This window comes from Mustela nivalis, assembly GCF_964662115.1.
Source record: "Mustela nivalis genome assembly, chromosome: 8".
NCBI lineage: Eukaryota > Metazoa > Chordata > Mammalia > Carnivora > Mustelidae > Mustela > Mustela nivalis.
The window spans coordinates 29,842,526-29,858,268 of record NC_139027.1 but is presented as its reverse complement, the minus strand read 5'-3'; positions in this window follow the sequence as shown (position 1 = coordinate 29,858,268).

The following is a 15,743-nucleotide window of genomic DNA, read 5'->3' as shown; positions in this document are numbered from 1 at the left end:
TTGTATTTTCTAAATGCCTGTTCTTCCTAGAACTATTTTCCTATTAGAAGCCTGTTGTTATTTTCCGGGAATGGCAACACGGAGCTCAGTTATTTGTTTGCCGTGGATTCATCCTGGAGATCTGGGGTTTATTTATGCTTCCTCAGACCCCTGTTCCATAATAATGCAGAATTCCAATTTTGGTCAAACCTCAGGACTTTTGCCTGTGGTCCCATAAATGGGTGTGTGCACATTGTTTCCACAAGTCGCATATGCTAGCGGTGTCTAACCCTGGCCCCTTAGTGAGCTGGTTAAGCTGCCAAATGACTACAGAAGCTCACAGCTCTTCTACCCCAGGCGCTAGCTTCCTCTGTCCAAAATGCAGCCACTTACCTTTGATACATACTCCAACTGCCAAGACGGCAGCCTCTTGTTTCTCCTTTTTAATTTGAATTGTGGAAGTCACTGGGAAGGTGATCAGATATGGTTGTATCAGAGACCTTCAGACGGTACTGGCTCCAGCTGATTTCAGCAGAGCAATTTTTTTAATGCTACAGAGCAGCTTAAGAATTGTCAGGAAGGCCAGAGAACCAAGTAAATTTATACATTTTCCCCATGGGTGCAATATTCCTTTTGCTTCCCAGTTTTGTATGGAAGAAGACATTCCCTCAGTGTTGCTGGCTTGGCCATGGGCACCCTGAGGGCTCCATCTTACAATAGCTACTGCCGCCACCTGACAGGATTCCTGCAAATCTTGCTTCATGAAGCACCGGTCTCCAGTTTAAAATGTAGAGCAGTGGGTCACATACCAGGAGACCGGGGAGAACCAAGGAACTGCTATGTTGGGCTGCTACTGTGGGAAAGCAGCTCAGTGTTCCATAAGATATTCCAGATAGGACATTCCCAAGCATAGGAATTAGGTTTCAGACGCCGGGCGGGTAGAATACTGACAAATGCCGACTGCAAGGAATTTCCAGATTAAAGCTTCGTTGAGATATTTGAGACAGACATGCCCACAACACTTGTGATTTGGTCTCTCTAGTTTCCTTGAACTGGCTCATTGATGCAGTGATCCGTAATTCATCACATTGAACATGCCATCAGTAGTGGGTCATGCTAGGGCGCAGAGGGTAGGGGTGGGGGGTTTGCTCAGTTGATGGTGTCTGCCTCCACTTCTGGTCGTGATCCCAGAGTCCTGGGATTAAGCGTGGCCTCAGGCTCCCTGCTCAGTGAGGAGTTTGCTTCTCCCTCCCTCTCTGCCCCTCCTCACCACTCGTGCTCTCTCTCGTTTTCTTTCTTTTTCTCTCTCTCTCTCAAACAAATAAAATCTTTTTTAAAAAAAAAGATTTTTTTAAAAAGATTTTATTTGTTTATTTGACAGAGAGAGAGATCACAAGCAGGCAGAGAGGCAGGCAGCGAGAGAGGAGGAAGCAGGCTCCCTGCTGAGCAGAGAGCCAGATGCAGGGCACGATCCCATGACCCTGAGATCATGACCTGAGCTGAAGGCAGCAGCTTAACCCACTGAGCCACCCAGGCGCCCCTTAAAAAAAAAATTTTTTTTCTTAAAAAATAGTGAGTCATGCTATGATTTTATGTAGCCCTGAAGAAATGCTGTCAAAAGTCACCTATGATTTGTTAAAGGGTAGTTTCCAAAAGTTTATAGAACACCATCATGCATATTTAAAATAAGACATGTCAAAGGTTTTATTTTACTCATCAGTTATTGAGGGAACCAGTAAGATGTAAAATCCAAAGAGAATTGGAAAAGTTAGATATATAGAGGTGATATAATAAGTTGCTGGGGTAGGCTTTATAAAAAACTAGTTAAGATCAGACCCCCTAGGTGGCTCGGTAGGTTAAGCGTCTTCCATTGGCTCAGGTCATGATCCCAGCATCCTGGGATCAAGTCCCACATCGGGCTCCTTGCTCCACAGCAAGCCTGCTTCTCCCTCTGCCTCTGCCTGCCACTCTGCCTGCCTATACTCTCTCTGTCTCTCTGACAAATAAGTAAATAAAATCTTTAAGAAAAAAAAAAAAAAAACAGATCAGACAAGGCTATCGCCTTAAATCTTTGGGCTTATCTGTTCCACTGAATGGAAATTATTCACATTTCTACTGGACATAAATCTACAAAGCAACCTCTGCCCCTACAGAGTTGTAAAACAGCCAAGTACATAGAAAATCAAACCTAGCACGGCACTGGAAGAACATTTAGTGATCGTTTTTGTCTATTTCCAAGTTTGGGATAATACTCTTTAACAGTTTTAATGCTTTCGTATCAATTAGATCTCTCCTGGACTTAATTAGAATAAAGTTTTATCCTATCAGCAGTCAGTGCATACATCAAAAGAATACATTACTTCAATAAACCAGAGAAGTCTATGCATTCACATTCAAGGTCAAGCTCAATAATTCATTTTTCCAACCAAAGTCAACAAAGTTGGTATTTTTCCACCCGTTACTCTTTCCCCCACCATCAAGAGCATGGACGGTGCAGTATTTCCTCGGAGCGTTCCACTCTTTTCTCCAAAATCATCTTCAGAGAAGCTGACATCCATTCTGCAATTTTGTTTTCTTTTTTTTCTTTTTTATTTTGCTAAGAACACTTCACCTGAGACCTACCCTCTTCACAGATTTTTAAGTATATGATATCATATTGTTATCTGTACCGCTCTGCAATCTTGATGCTGAAGCATTCTTGACTTTTCCGGGTGTCAACAGAAGATTATAAAGCAAAACAAATACTCCTATTCCTTCTTCAAATGGTCCTTAAATATTTTTTCTCCCTGTGGAGAGTTTACTGTTTAAATGGCCAAATTTATGAATGTAGAGCTAAGTAGAAACCACGTCATCACTGTTTCTTGGCCATAGAGGCTGTAAGACATCGTGAATTGTTAAGATGCATTTCAATTTCAGAGCTGCTATAAGGTAACAGAAATGATGAGATGTAGACGGATCTATATATATGTATATGTGTGTGTGTGTTAATTTTGTCCCAGGCAGGTGTATTTTTTCTTAACATTTGGGGGTATCAAAATTGATACCTAGATGAGGCAGAGATTGTCAAATACTCCCCAGGATACATTTCCCCTTTTTCATTTTAATAAAAGCACACCCCCTCCCCCTGATTTTAGCAGGACAGTGACTCCCAGCTAAATATACATTTCCCAGCATGTGCTGCGTAGAAGTATAGCCATAAACTTCTTTTCTTTGCCCTTTTCTGGAAGTCAGAAGGACATAGTGCTAGGAAATCAGGTTCAATCATATGAATGGAGCCACTGTCCATTGGTAGAAAAATAAGAAAGAACCAAGTCACTGAATGACCCCATGGGGCTGTTATACAGGAGAAAAATATTGGTCAAGTCACCAGTCTAGCCCATACCCTACATTACTCTACTAGGTTCTATAATTATCATGATTTTTCTAGAATATTTTGGCTTAACTTCTCTGTGCAGGGGTAGAACTAGGCAATTTTAGATGAAGGCAGGCCTCGGCATATCTGATGATTAGAAGTGCAGAAAACTTCAGAGGCCAAGTCAGTTAAAACTTGAAGTCAATTTAACTGTAACCTAGATACTCCTTAGGACCCAGGAGCTGCTGATGCTGGGAAGGCTGTGTGGGTTGTTTTTTGTTTGTTTGTTTGTTTGTTTTTAACATTTTGTCCCCAATTCCACCAGATCGATGGGCATATGCCACATGACAGGAATCCCAAAAAGAATTTCTATACGTTGGTCCTCAATGATCAGTTCTCCCTCCTGACCAATCACGGTCTCAGCATTGTCACAAGCCGCCAAACCTCTCCTGTGCATTTCACCCCAACAAGAGACTAACTAGTAGGCTACCCCTTCTTCCCTGCAGCTCACCTTCGCAATATGTTAAAGGGAAAGTAGACTATGGTTTGAATGGAAGAAAAACAAGCCTGAGTGTCCAGCAGATTTCAAAATACGCTATAAAACTGAGGATCTCATTAAGGGAGTAGGTGGTGAGTTGTGGATAATAGTAGAGGGGGTCCAAAAAACAGTTCTGTATTATGAGGATTTTGAATCATAAAGGTATAATTCAAATCAGAAAATAAATGACCTTGGGATGGATGCTTCAAAAGAGGCTAACTGAAATTTCTATTTCCAATTGGACCCTAGAAATTTCATATGGAATTCTAATACTATAAAAATATTGAAAGAATGATAATTATTTTAAATAATTTGGCTAAAAAAAGCTTCTACAATGTATAGACTCATCCAATCACTATGTTGTATACCTGAAACTAATATTTGTATGTCAACTATCATAAATAAATGATAAATATACATAAGTTAATAAAGTTTCTAAATCCCCAAACAAAACCGAAAGATGAAAACATTTGATTCAGAAATTCTAAATTTCCTTATGACACAATATGTTATGTGAAAGTTTAAAAAGAGACATAGATATATATCCATATTTTAGATGAAGAATTATATGCAGGGGCACCTGGGTGGCTCAATGGATTAAACCTCTGCCTTTGGCTCCGGTCATGATCTCAGGGTCCTGGGATCGAGCCCCGCATCTGGCTCTCTGCTCAGCTCCCTCCTCTCTCTCTCTCTCTCTCTCTCTGCCTACTTGTGATCTCTGTCTGTCAAATAAATAAGTAAAATATTAAAAAAAAAAAAGAATAATATGCAGAGTATGAAAAAGAGTTCCTACACATCAATAAGAAATAAAAGATAGGCAAATTGGATATTTGTGGAGGAAAAAAGACAAATGGCCAAAGAAGACACAAAAAGACAACCAATCTCACAGGAAATGAGAGGAATGCAAGTTCAAATACTAATGACATAGTCTCACTCATCAGATAGACAAAGGTTCAAGGTTGATATTATGATGATGTCTGAGTCAGAGCTCAGCCATGGCTGTGCTGGGAATGGGTGGCAGGTGCTGAGATATTTCTCTCTTCACTCTCAGGGTAATGGGGAGATTCTTGAGGCCCACAGAGCACCCAGCCCCTTGCCTCCCAGTGCAGAAGCATCTTCTGGCTACTCTGGGATGTGGTACAAATATTGTCACTTCATATGAATGCTACTTTGTGATAAAGCCTGGGTAAGACTGGTCTAGGGTTTGCGGAAACAAAACACACTTGGTGCAAACCTCTTGAAGGATCCTTCAGTAGAGTCTCTTAAAATTAGTCATGAGCTTTTTTTCTTAAGTTCTACTTTGTAGAATCTACACTGCAGAAATATTCACACATGTTCAGAAAAATATATAGGTATATAAATGTATGTTCATAGAGCAGAGTTTCAAGTTGGGAGCCATTAGAAACAACCTAAATGTCCACCAATAAAGTGATGGTTAAACAAATTGTTATGTGAATATCAAGGAATAAGACGTAAGAAATAGAGAAGGAAAGAAAGAAGAAAGTAAGACACATTGAATGATTACATATAACAATATTGTAACAATTGTATAACAACGCAATTCAATTTATGTTAAGATGTATATATATATATATATATATATATACACACTCATACACACAACACACACACTTGCATTTGTATCTGTCTTGGGGGGGGGTGTATGTGTGCGTAAAAATTCTAAACAAAGGTCTAAAAACTCTAAAATCTTAAAAATGGTTATGTTCCATTTCTGGCCAAAATAAAAAGTTATCAACTGTGCCCCCCCCCCAAGTATACGCATAACATTAATGAATATCTTTAATGCACTGAAAACATATAGCTGTGCTCAGAAACATGACAAACATTCTTCTGGTGCAGAAAATGAGCAGAAGAACACAGAGGTGAGAAGACTCAGACTTACTGAGTTTCCAACAGGAAATCCCAGGGACTGCCAGAATTCAGGTCAGGCAGGGTGTAATGGGTCTGAGGGAAGGGAAAGGGACCAGGTCACTTTTGAGAAGAATTGAGAACTCCCCTAGTGGTGAATGGAGAGTAAAATAAAGCCGCGGCCCCTGGGCTGGACTGTCCCAACACCCAGCTGTGTCCGAGTGGAAAGAGGAAGCATGGACAGTCAGACTACCATATACTGAACTAAGATGCCCACTGGCTCACAATTAGAAGCTGCTAGACAACATCAAGTTACTTGGGGGAGATCTGATTTGCAACAAGGGACCAGGAGGGTCTCATGGAGGCTCTCATACCACCAAATAGGGAGAGGTAAAATCTGGAAAATGTCACACACACACACATACACACACACACACACACACACAAACACGTGCACATGCACTTCTATTTGAGACAAACTTGCACACTTAAATTTAGAAAACAATTTTGTCACGGTTAGTGACTTTGAGAATACAACACAACAGTTTTACTATATGGCTGTCCTAGGACTATTTGCATGACAGAAAGTCTCACGTAGATGCAGAAAAACATAGATAAATATGCTCGCTGTTACTTTGCTTACAAAAATAACAATTGCAAATAACCGAAATATCCATCACTAGGGAATGGTTAAACAAAACATGGCGTATTAATACAATAGATTAGTTAAATCTAATCTAAGTTAAAGTGACTAAATTTCTATAACAAACATCTCAAAAACATAATAAAAAGAAAAGGTAAATCAAGTAAAAACCCCCCAAGCTAATTTGCATAACAATATACCTAGCCTATAATGCGTATGAATAAATGTTACATTGTTTGCTGATTCATTGATGTATTGTTTAAAAAATATGAAGCATACACACCTATGTTATGACAGGAGCTGCCTCTGGAAAAAGACAACTGGTGTGACTGAGAGTAGACAAAGAGATTTCAACTTTATGTTTTACTCCTTTAAAGTATCGGGAGAAAATGTGAAAATATGCTACTTCTGGCAATTTTGAGTAGTGGGTTCACGCACAGGTGCTTGCTATATTACCCTCACATTTTTTTAGTTCCATCAAAACTTTTCAGAAAAACCAAGTGGAGGGGGTTAGCACTGGGGGGTGCAGGAGAAAGGGGAATTTCAGCTTTCATTCTGACATCCCTATAACGTTGAATGCACGTAACAGCCATTTTAGAATCCACAACGTAAGCCTGAAGCTGAGCACTGAGAGGTACTAATATTTTACTTTCCAAAGAGAATATTGAACTTGGAAGAACAAAATGACTCCTCTAGGGTCTACAAGAGAGGCTCAGACCCAGTTATGCCAGACGGAGATGTACTGGACAAAACTCCAGGAGCACAGCAAGCACAAACTAGTCATCCGATCCATGAGTCAGAGGAATCACAGCCATCCCTTAGGTTCTCCCTGTCAGCCACATCCTTCAGGCACTGTCACGTGCCTCAGGCAGGATCACATTCCCTCTAATCAGAAGCATGCCAGTAGAAATCTCAACACGTGGTTCTCAACTGGGCAACTTTGCCCCCTAGGGGACACTGGCAATGTCTGGCAACATGGAGAGGCGTCTACTACGGACATCTAGTATGTAAACGTCAGGGATGCTGTTAACATCCCACCGTGCACAGCGGAACGGCCCCTCGCAGAAAGTTATCCATCCCAAAATATCAATAGTGCTGAGGTTCAGAAACCCTGTCCCAAGCCAATGGCTGGACACAGAAGTACTTAGGGAGCAAGTCTCTGGCACCATCTAAAGGGATAGGGTACGGGCGCCTGGGTGGCTCAGTGGTTAAGCCGCTGCCTTCGGCTCAGGTCATGATCCCAGGGTCCTGGGATCGAGTCCCACATCGGGCTCTCTGCTCAGCAGGGAGCCTGCTTCCTCCTCTCTCTCTTTGCCTGCCTCATGCCTACTTGTGATCTCTCTCTGTCAAATAAATAAATAAAATCTTAAAAAAAAAAAATAAAGGGATAGGGTACAAACCTTGACAGATTCTGAAACTCCATTCATGCAAAGATGGAGACCATGTCTTTCATGGATTTAAGCCGAACTGCGTGCAGTGAATGCTTTTAATTTCACCAAAGGGCTCTTTTTCCCCAACACCCACCACGCTGATTACAAGTCACTAGTTTCGCTGATTAACAAAAGTTTCTTGATACCCAGTATACTACCTAGTAAAGCCCTAGTTGGTGATTAAGCTATAGATAGCAGAAGGCCTGGATAGATACAGGAAGAAGGAAATACTTCAGTTTAGCCAGGATTCTGACTGTAAGGCTGGCAAAGCAGGTGAAAGCAAGAAAAGAGAGCTTAACTGTCCATCTGAGCTTTTGTGCAAATTCTCCACAGAGGTGATGAGCATACAGTAAGCATCCAGCAGGAAGCGCTGGGAACTCCTCCCTTCGCTGGTCATGTGGATGGACTGTGAATGCCAGCAGAGAGCAGGCACCCTCTGCCTGAGCTGTCCTCCAGACCAGAAGTGGGATATACCTCACCCACGTTGACGAGCTGGACATTTCATTTCCTGAGTCTTTCCACAATATTCTGTTCTTCACTTCGACAAATCCTGCCCAAAGAATTTCAAGGAACCACACATTTTCTAAATCCCTAAAAACACTGTACGTTTTCTACAGAGCTTCTCTACTACTGCTCAGAAGGGGTGGGCAGGAGAACTTCAGAGACTCCTACAAACGTTGAGTTTTACAAATCCTCCAAAGGAAGAGGAGACAAAATACATACGTATTTCCACACGTAGCGGTTGCACCATCAATATATGTGTTAAATATACACATTTCAGCTTCTTTTTCTAAGCTGATAAAAAAGGCAACCAAAGCTAGTTGTAAAATAAAGTTATTTAATCAAAGTTGGATAATCAATGTTGAAGCCATGGGCGTTTGGGATGGGGAAATCTATCTAAATATGCAGGTTTTCAAAGATGGACAAGAAATGTGCTCCACATAAAAATTGAAGAAATTGATTTATATTAAATAATCAGAAAAGTGTCAGAACATTCTGGTACATAAATTTGCTAATCATTTTATAAATAAGGGCTAGAAATCATATATAACCGAGTGGGTGAAATTTAAATCATTTTGCTGTCATTCAAACACTTCTCAGTGGAGAAGGAAAAAAAAAAACCAGCCTTGTACTAAACTATTGTTATTCTCTTTAAGAAGGGCAAATGTGGGGTGCCTGGGTGGCTCAGTCAGTAAGCATTTGCCTTTGGCTCAGATCCGGATCTCAGGGCCCTGGAATCGAGCCCCATGTGAGGCTCCCTGCTTCCCCCTCTCCCCCTGTGCCCCCCCCTTGTGCCCTCTCTCTCTCTCTCTCAAATAAATAAAAAAGAATGACAAATGGCATTCAAAAGCCAGAACACATAGAGGTCATAAAAACATTTTCAAAAATTATCATTCATAAACACTATGAAAAGTTTAACGAGCTACAATAAAAATGATTAAGCGATTTAAAGACTTTATGAATGAGTAATGCACCGAGTGATCAAATACGCATGATGTGTTTCGAAGTAGCTGAGGCAACTCTATAGCTTCCATTAGTGAAGAAACAAATTCTAACCATTCATTCACGATAAAACCAATGACCGAACGAAACAGATGGTATAAAGTGAAGGGAAGGGTTCTCGAGGGAGCACAAGTTTTTTGTAAAGAGCATTTATTTAACACACAGGTAGTGCTGACTCCTTCACAAATATGACTCATTCAATTTTCATTACAACTAGATGATATAAAATACTATTATTATGCCTTTTTTATAGATGAGGAAATCAAGCTTAAAAATGTTGCCTAAGGGAGTGGGGGAGGCCTCGGTGGTTCAGTCAATTAAGCACCAACACTTTTTTTTTTAAGTTTTCTTTTTCCTTTTTTAAGATATTTGAAAGAGCATATGCAGGGGGAGCAGCAAGCAGAGGGAGAGGGAGAAGAAGGCTCCCCACTGAGCTGGGAGCCTGATCCTGGGATCCTGACCTGAGCCGAAGGGCAGACACTTAACCGACTAAGACACCCAGGTGCCTGGAGTGCCCGACTCTTGATGTCAGCTCAGGTCATGATCTCAGGGTCATGTGACTGGGTCCCAAGTCTGGCTCAGTGCTCATCTCGAAATCTGTTTGAGATTCTCTCTCTCTTTATATGTTCCCCACCCCGCCCCAACCACGATCATGTGCTCTCTATCTAAAATAAATACATCTTTTTAAAAAAATTTGCCCGAGGTCATACAAAAGACACAAATCTTCAAGAAGCATTGTGTAGCCGGGATTTATAAAAATGTATAGGTCAACTATGGGTAGAGGAAGAACACAAATAGAATAGGTCTTGAATCTGTTGGAGAAGATGGTTGAATGTAAACAGGTTACACAGGAAAACAATTACTTCATTCCAGTGTGGCTTTATCTTTTCCATCAAGAATGATCTTCTATTTGAAAAGGACAGGACAAACATCATTGGTAGGGAATCAAAGACGTTGATGTAAGGTAAACTTGAAAGAAATCATCTAATCATGCTAAATGAATTTTGGTTTCTACACCTAAATTAATGAGGTTTCAACGGACTAAAATAATCTGCAGTTACAGTTACAATAACCTTTGAGACATCATGAAGAGCAAGACATGAAAAATAAAACTGGACATGAGCAGATTTCCTGATTTTCAAAAAATGAAAGTACTATCGCTTGTATCCCTAGAAAAAGGTTAGGAGGGATTAGTAAACAGAAGATGAGTGCTTGGAAAGTATACAGTGATTACAGAAATCAGGACAAGTTTGCAAAGGAAATCACAGGGCAAGCTGACTTCATTCCTGTTACCGATCAGTGAAACAGCTAATAGGTCTTTTGCCTCCATGATTCCCATTCTCTTTGACAGGACAGGAAATGGCTCAAAAAAGAAAAATCATGTGTTCTATGGCGTGCCATGAGCAAACAGCAGGATTTACCACCTGCATTCCTGAGTGGAAGACCAAGAGTCCTAAACTGGACCAGATTGCTTGAAAATCTCCTCCCGCACACGCAGCCCTCCAAACAGCCCAACTTGACCATTGTAGCCAACAAAAGGGAAAATCAACCTAGGTCGGGGAGCAGGGGGTGCTACAAGATGATAGAGGATGTGGTCCCATGGTCTCCAAATAAATACAGTGCCAGGATTTTTAGACCAACCGAGAGGGTGATATTCTGTAAAACCAAAGCTAGTAGAGTGACCCTAAAAATAAGTGATAGGAGTCATCTTCAGAACTTCAAATCTGTTTGTAAATGAGTTTCTCAAAAATTTAAGGAGATTCCCAAACCTGATTAAGAGGCCACATGTCTCAGGCATAGTCCAGGTTACCTGCTGGTATCACTAATGAAAAGAAAGAAGTGAGCAAATTAAATTGATTAGCATCTGACCAAGGAATTCAATTCGAGTTGCCAGAAAGATGGTTAGCCACAGGCTACAAGAGAAAACAGTCAATGAATAAGAATTTGATAAATGAATAAGATTTATCCAACTTGGTCCAAAATACAGTGAAATTATCCCTGGCACCAATGGCAACTTTTCGTTCATATTTTGATGACCCTCCCTCTAACCTTCTTTGTAAAGCCTATCGTAAGGAATTACATACTTTATCTTTTTGCCTAGCATGATAAGGCAAGCATTTCCCCGCATAATTAGGAACTGCTCATAAACATAATCTTAATAGCATCACAAGATTCCTGAATGTGCAAATGCCATGATTCACTTGACTATTGCCTTATTTGTTAGTTGAAAATCATGAAGCATTTTTTCATCTGCAGGGATGAAAAACTTCAGCTCTCCTGGTTTTATTTTCTCAGGACAGATTCTGGAAACGGAATTTCGAGGCCAAGGAATATTGACATTTTAGAGCTCCTGACACATATTACTAAATTGCTTTCCTCTGCTCTCTCATCAGGGTGATTACTCTTCAACACAATTAAATCGTGGATAATTTAGAAGGTGAAATTACACCTCATTTTAATTCACATTTCTTAATGAGGCTGAACATTTTTCCATATGTTTATTTGCCTTTTGATTTTTCTCTTTTGTGAATTGTGTATTCATGCCTCCTGTCCCATTAGTTTAAGTTCTTTTTCTCATGAATTTGAATGGACTCTCTCTGGTAAAGGAATTAAGCATTTCTTTGTTGTATATACTGCCAATTATTCTTACCAGTTTTTTTCCTTTGATTATGTAAGTTGTTTCTTAATGTTTTACATTTGTACATAATACAAACATTTTTCTTTCCCTCTGTTATTTCTTCTATCACTTTTTAATTTAAAAGCTTTTCTTGGGGCCCCTGGATGGCTCACTGGGTTAAAAGTCTACCTTTGCCAAGGTCATGATCCCAGGGTCCGCAGGGAGCCTGCTTCTCTCTCTCTCTCTCTCTCTCTCTCAAATAAATAAATAAAATCTTTATTAATAAATAAAAACTTTTCTAACCCTATGAGTTAAAATATTCTTCTGTTTTAGTCTAGGTTTTTCTATGGATTTATTGATAATACTTCCCTAATTAACATAGGATATATTTTGAAATATTGTACAAAATGTAGATCTGAATCTGGTTTTTTCCCCCCACTATCTTCTATTGCCAAGTAGGTATGTGCAACTAAAATTAACTAAATAAATCTTTCTCACATTTCTGATTTATGATGCTTCCTTAGAAATATATTAAATTATCTTACCACAACAGAATCTATCTGGGGGCTTTCTATTCTTTTCCACTAATGTATCAATCCATTTTATATTAGTATTACATTACAGTGTTTTAATTATAGCATTTTAATAAAATATATAAGTAGGGCTATAAACTTTTCATTTTCAAAAATTTTGTCTTTCTCCAGATACTTCCAATAAACGTTGGAAATAACTTTTTCAGGTTCAAAAAAAAAAAATGGAATTGGAATTGTAACCTGCTTCACAAGAGTCAGCATTGACGTACTGTTACTCCAGGAATAGCGTATTTTAGAAGAACAAAAATTCTCAGTTGTCTTCCTGAAACCATCAAACCACCTTGAGTGTTTGCTCAATAGAAACTTTTGGTTATGAATTAGTTCTGTCAATGCCTTGATGTCATAAAATGGTGTCCTAAAAAGTAGACCTAAGTGTTCTTTCCTAAAAACATATATTGCATATTAAAATAAATACATAAATATTCTAACACATGAGAATATTGTCATTTTACCAGATAGACAAAAAACTGCAAATATTATGGCTTTTAACTGAAAAGCTAGAAAGAGGTTCTAATCAGAACTTAAATCAGTATTGATGTCACCAATATTCTGAATGCTCCTAAGTGTTGACTCCTGTGGTTAGCTAATCTGTCAGTTTCTTGAGGAAAAGAACCAAAAAAATGAAAAGCAATAATGAAAGCCAACTCATGATTTACAACTATTGTTGAGGCCTCTTGACAATGTCCCTACCAAGTGGTGTTCAAATTAGAGTTTAATAATATGCTTCAATAACAGGGAGTTCACTGCCTCCTCAGATAGTCAATTTCACCTTTACAAACTTTTGATTTTGAGAATCCCTGAATGGAATGAAATTAACTATAACTTTCCAGATACAGAAGATCTAACCCCTATGATACCTGAAAATCCATCATATATTTAAAGACAGTTATATAATCCCTGAAATCTTTTATTCTCTAACTGTATTTTAAAAGCTAACCGTATTTTACCCTCCATGGAATATCTCATCACTGAATCTTACCATTAGTTTTTCTGGCATTCCTAACTAGTTCCTCTAAATTTGCATGGAACTGGGGGGATTGGGAGAGAAAGGGATTTGATTTTCAGAATCTCTCTTAAAATCCAACACTAGCTGGCGCCTGGGTGGCTCAGTGGGTTAAGCCGCTGCCTTCGGCTCAGGTCATGATCTCAGGGTCCTGGGATCGAGTCCCATTTCGGGCTCTTGCTCAGCGGGGAGCCTGCTTCTCTCTCTATCTCTCTCTCTCTCTGCCTGCCTCTCCATCTGCTTGTGATATCTCTCTGTCAAATAAATAAATAAAATCTTTAAAAAAAAAATCCAACACTAGCACTAAGCACAAGAATCCAGCTGAACTGGAGAGGTCCTTCTACTTAACCCAAAGAAAATATTTGTTAAAATATAACTGAAAAGATGCTGAGGGACGCTTGCGGTAGTGCAGTCGTTAGGCGCTTGACTCTTGGTTTCAGCTCAGGCTGGGATCTCAGGGTGGTGAGATCGAGCCCCGCATGGGGCCCCGCACTCAGCATGGAGTCTGCTTGAGGCTCTGTCTCCTTCTGCCTCTGCCGCTTATGCTCCTGCTCTCTGCACCCCCTTCCTTCTCTAAAATAAATAAGTAAATCTTTTCTTTGAAAGATGTTCAATTGGACTTTTGGTAGTTGTTGCACTGAGGTTTGTGACTAGAACTCAGATTTGAAAATAAGGGGCTTTGAATACCCAAGTCTCCCTCACCCTTTCTTCTTAGGGACTTCAGAGGCAAAGAGACATGGAAGAAATTTTAGGAAACACAATCAGATGGACTGGGGAGAGTGAAAAGCTCGGGCAGGGGCTGGATCTTCCTCATTAAGAAATTATGGTTGTAAGGGCTTGCCATGGTCCCCTCAGAGGAATCTACACGACCGCTACAGAAAACCAGCATGTTCACACCTTCCACTTATCCCTAGCAAAACCAATAGACACATGATGGTATCCTTCTTAGCCAGAAGAAAAAAATATTCCCCCTGTTTTTCTATTCTTCTCCCTTCACCTAATAGCTGAGCTGTTATAGCCAAGAGGAGGGAAACAGAGGGTGTGTCCCCCCTCGCACTCCAAGCCAGTGCTGGAGAGCCCGGAGGGGACAGACCATGCCCCCCTCTCTCGATTGCCCTTGGAGTCATAGGTAAAACTTGCACCAGAGGGAGATGAGAAGGGGAGATGTAGACAGAATTGAAAACAGCTTGTAATTGCAAAAGATGACTGGAAAATTATGGAGTCTGCCCAAGATATCATCAGGTGATGGCAAAAGAGATTCAGCAGAGCATGGATGAAGGATGAAACAAAATAAAACTATTCTTTAGACCCACCGAGGGGCGATTTCTTAATAAACCAGTTATAAAACTATCTCTTCCTATTTCCCTTTGATATTTTGAGGCCAATATAGAGAAATACTAAGGCTGATTAGGACCAATTCCAAATGCTTGAAATTAACTAGACTTCTATTGTGTTCCAAGATACCATTAAACAAGGCCCCAAACACCTACAGTCCGAAATGGCATCTGTGAAGTTCCTTCAGCCAATTCTGCATAGTTGCTCTGCTGCCAAAAACACTCCCTTTCATCCACATGAAGCAGAATGGAGAGAACTCCTTATACGTTTCAAAAGCAAGTTTGGGTTCTCCTCCTAGCAATTGTTTAATGTCAAAAGTTCTGGTTGTGGAATCTAAATTCTCAATATTCCACATTCCACCAATGCTGGCTTTTATGTCCCAGGCGGTTTTATACCACCAGGCCTTTGTCTCCCTCTATTCTGTCTTCCTGCGAAACCCTTGCCCTGGTCTCTGTGTGCAGCTGCCCAAGTCTTCTTTCAAGACTGTATCAGGTGACGTTTTCCTGGTATCCCTGGCCCCGTCTCTCCTCCGGTTAGTCGTTTCCACAGGCCCTTTCCAATGCCTCCATGTTTTCAGCTAACCAGTCATTACGTTAATACTCTTTCTCCCTCTCCCTGTTTAGACAATGAGTTCCGCCAGAACAGAAACAGTGTTTTGCCTCTTTTTTGTTACTCTACCATCTACAGGATCAAAGCACATCATTAGCGCTCAATACCTTTTTGCATCATTTTTGTGGATAAAAACACAAAACAAACGTGAAACGGAGAACAACTAAGTGAAGTAATATGAGTAGGCACCGGCTGGGATTCTGAGTCCTTAGACCCTCCCGCCTGCAGGAGTCCCAGTGGCTGAAGGCATTGGCCCGTAGAGGGCGCTGAAG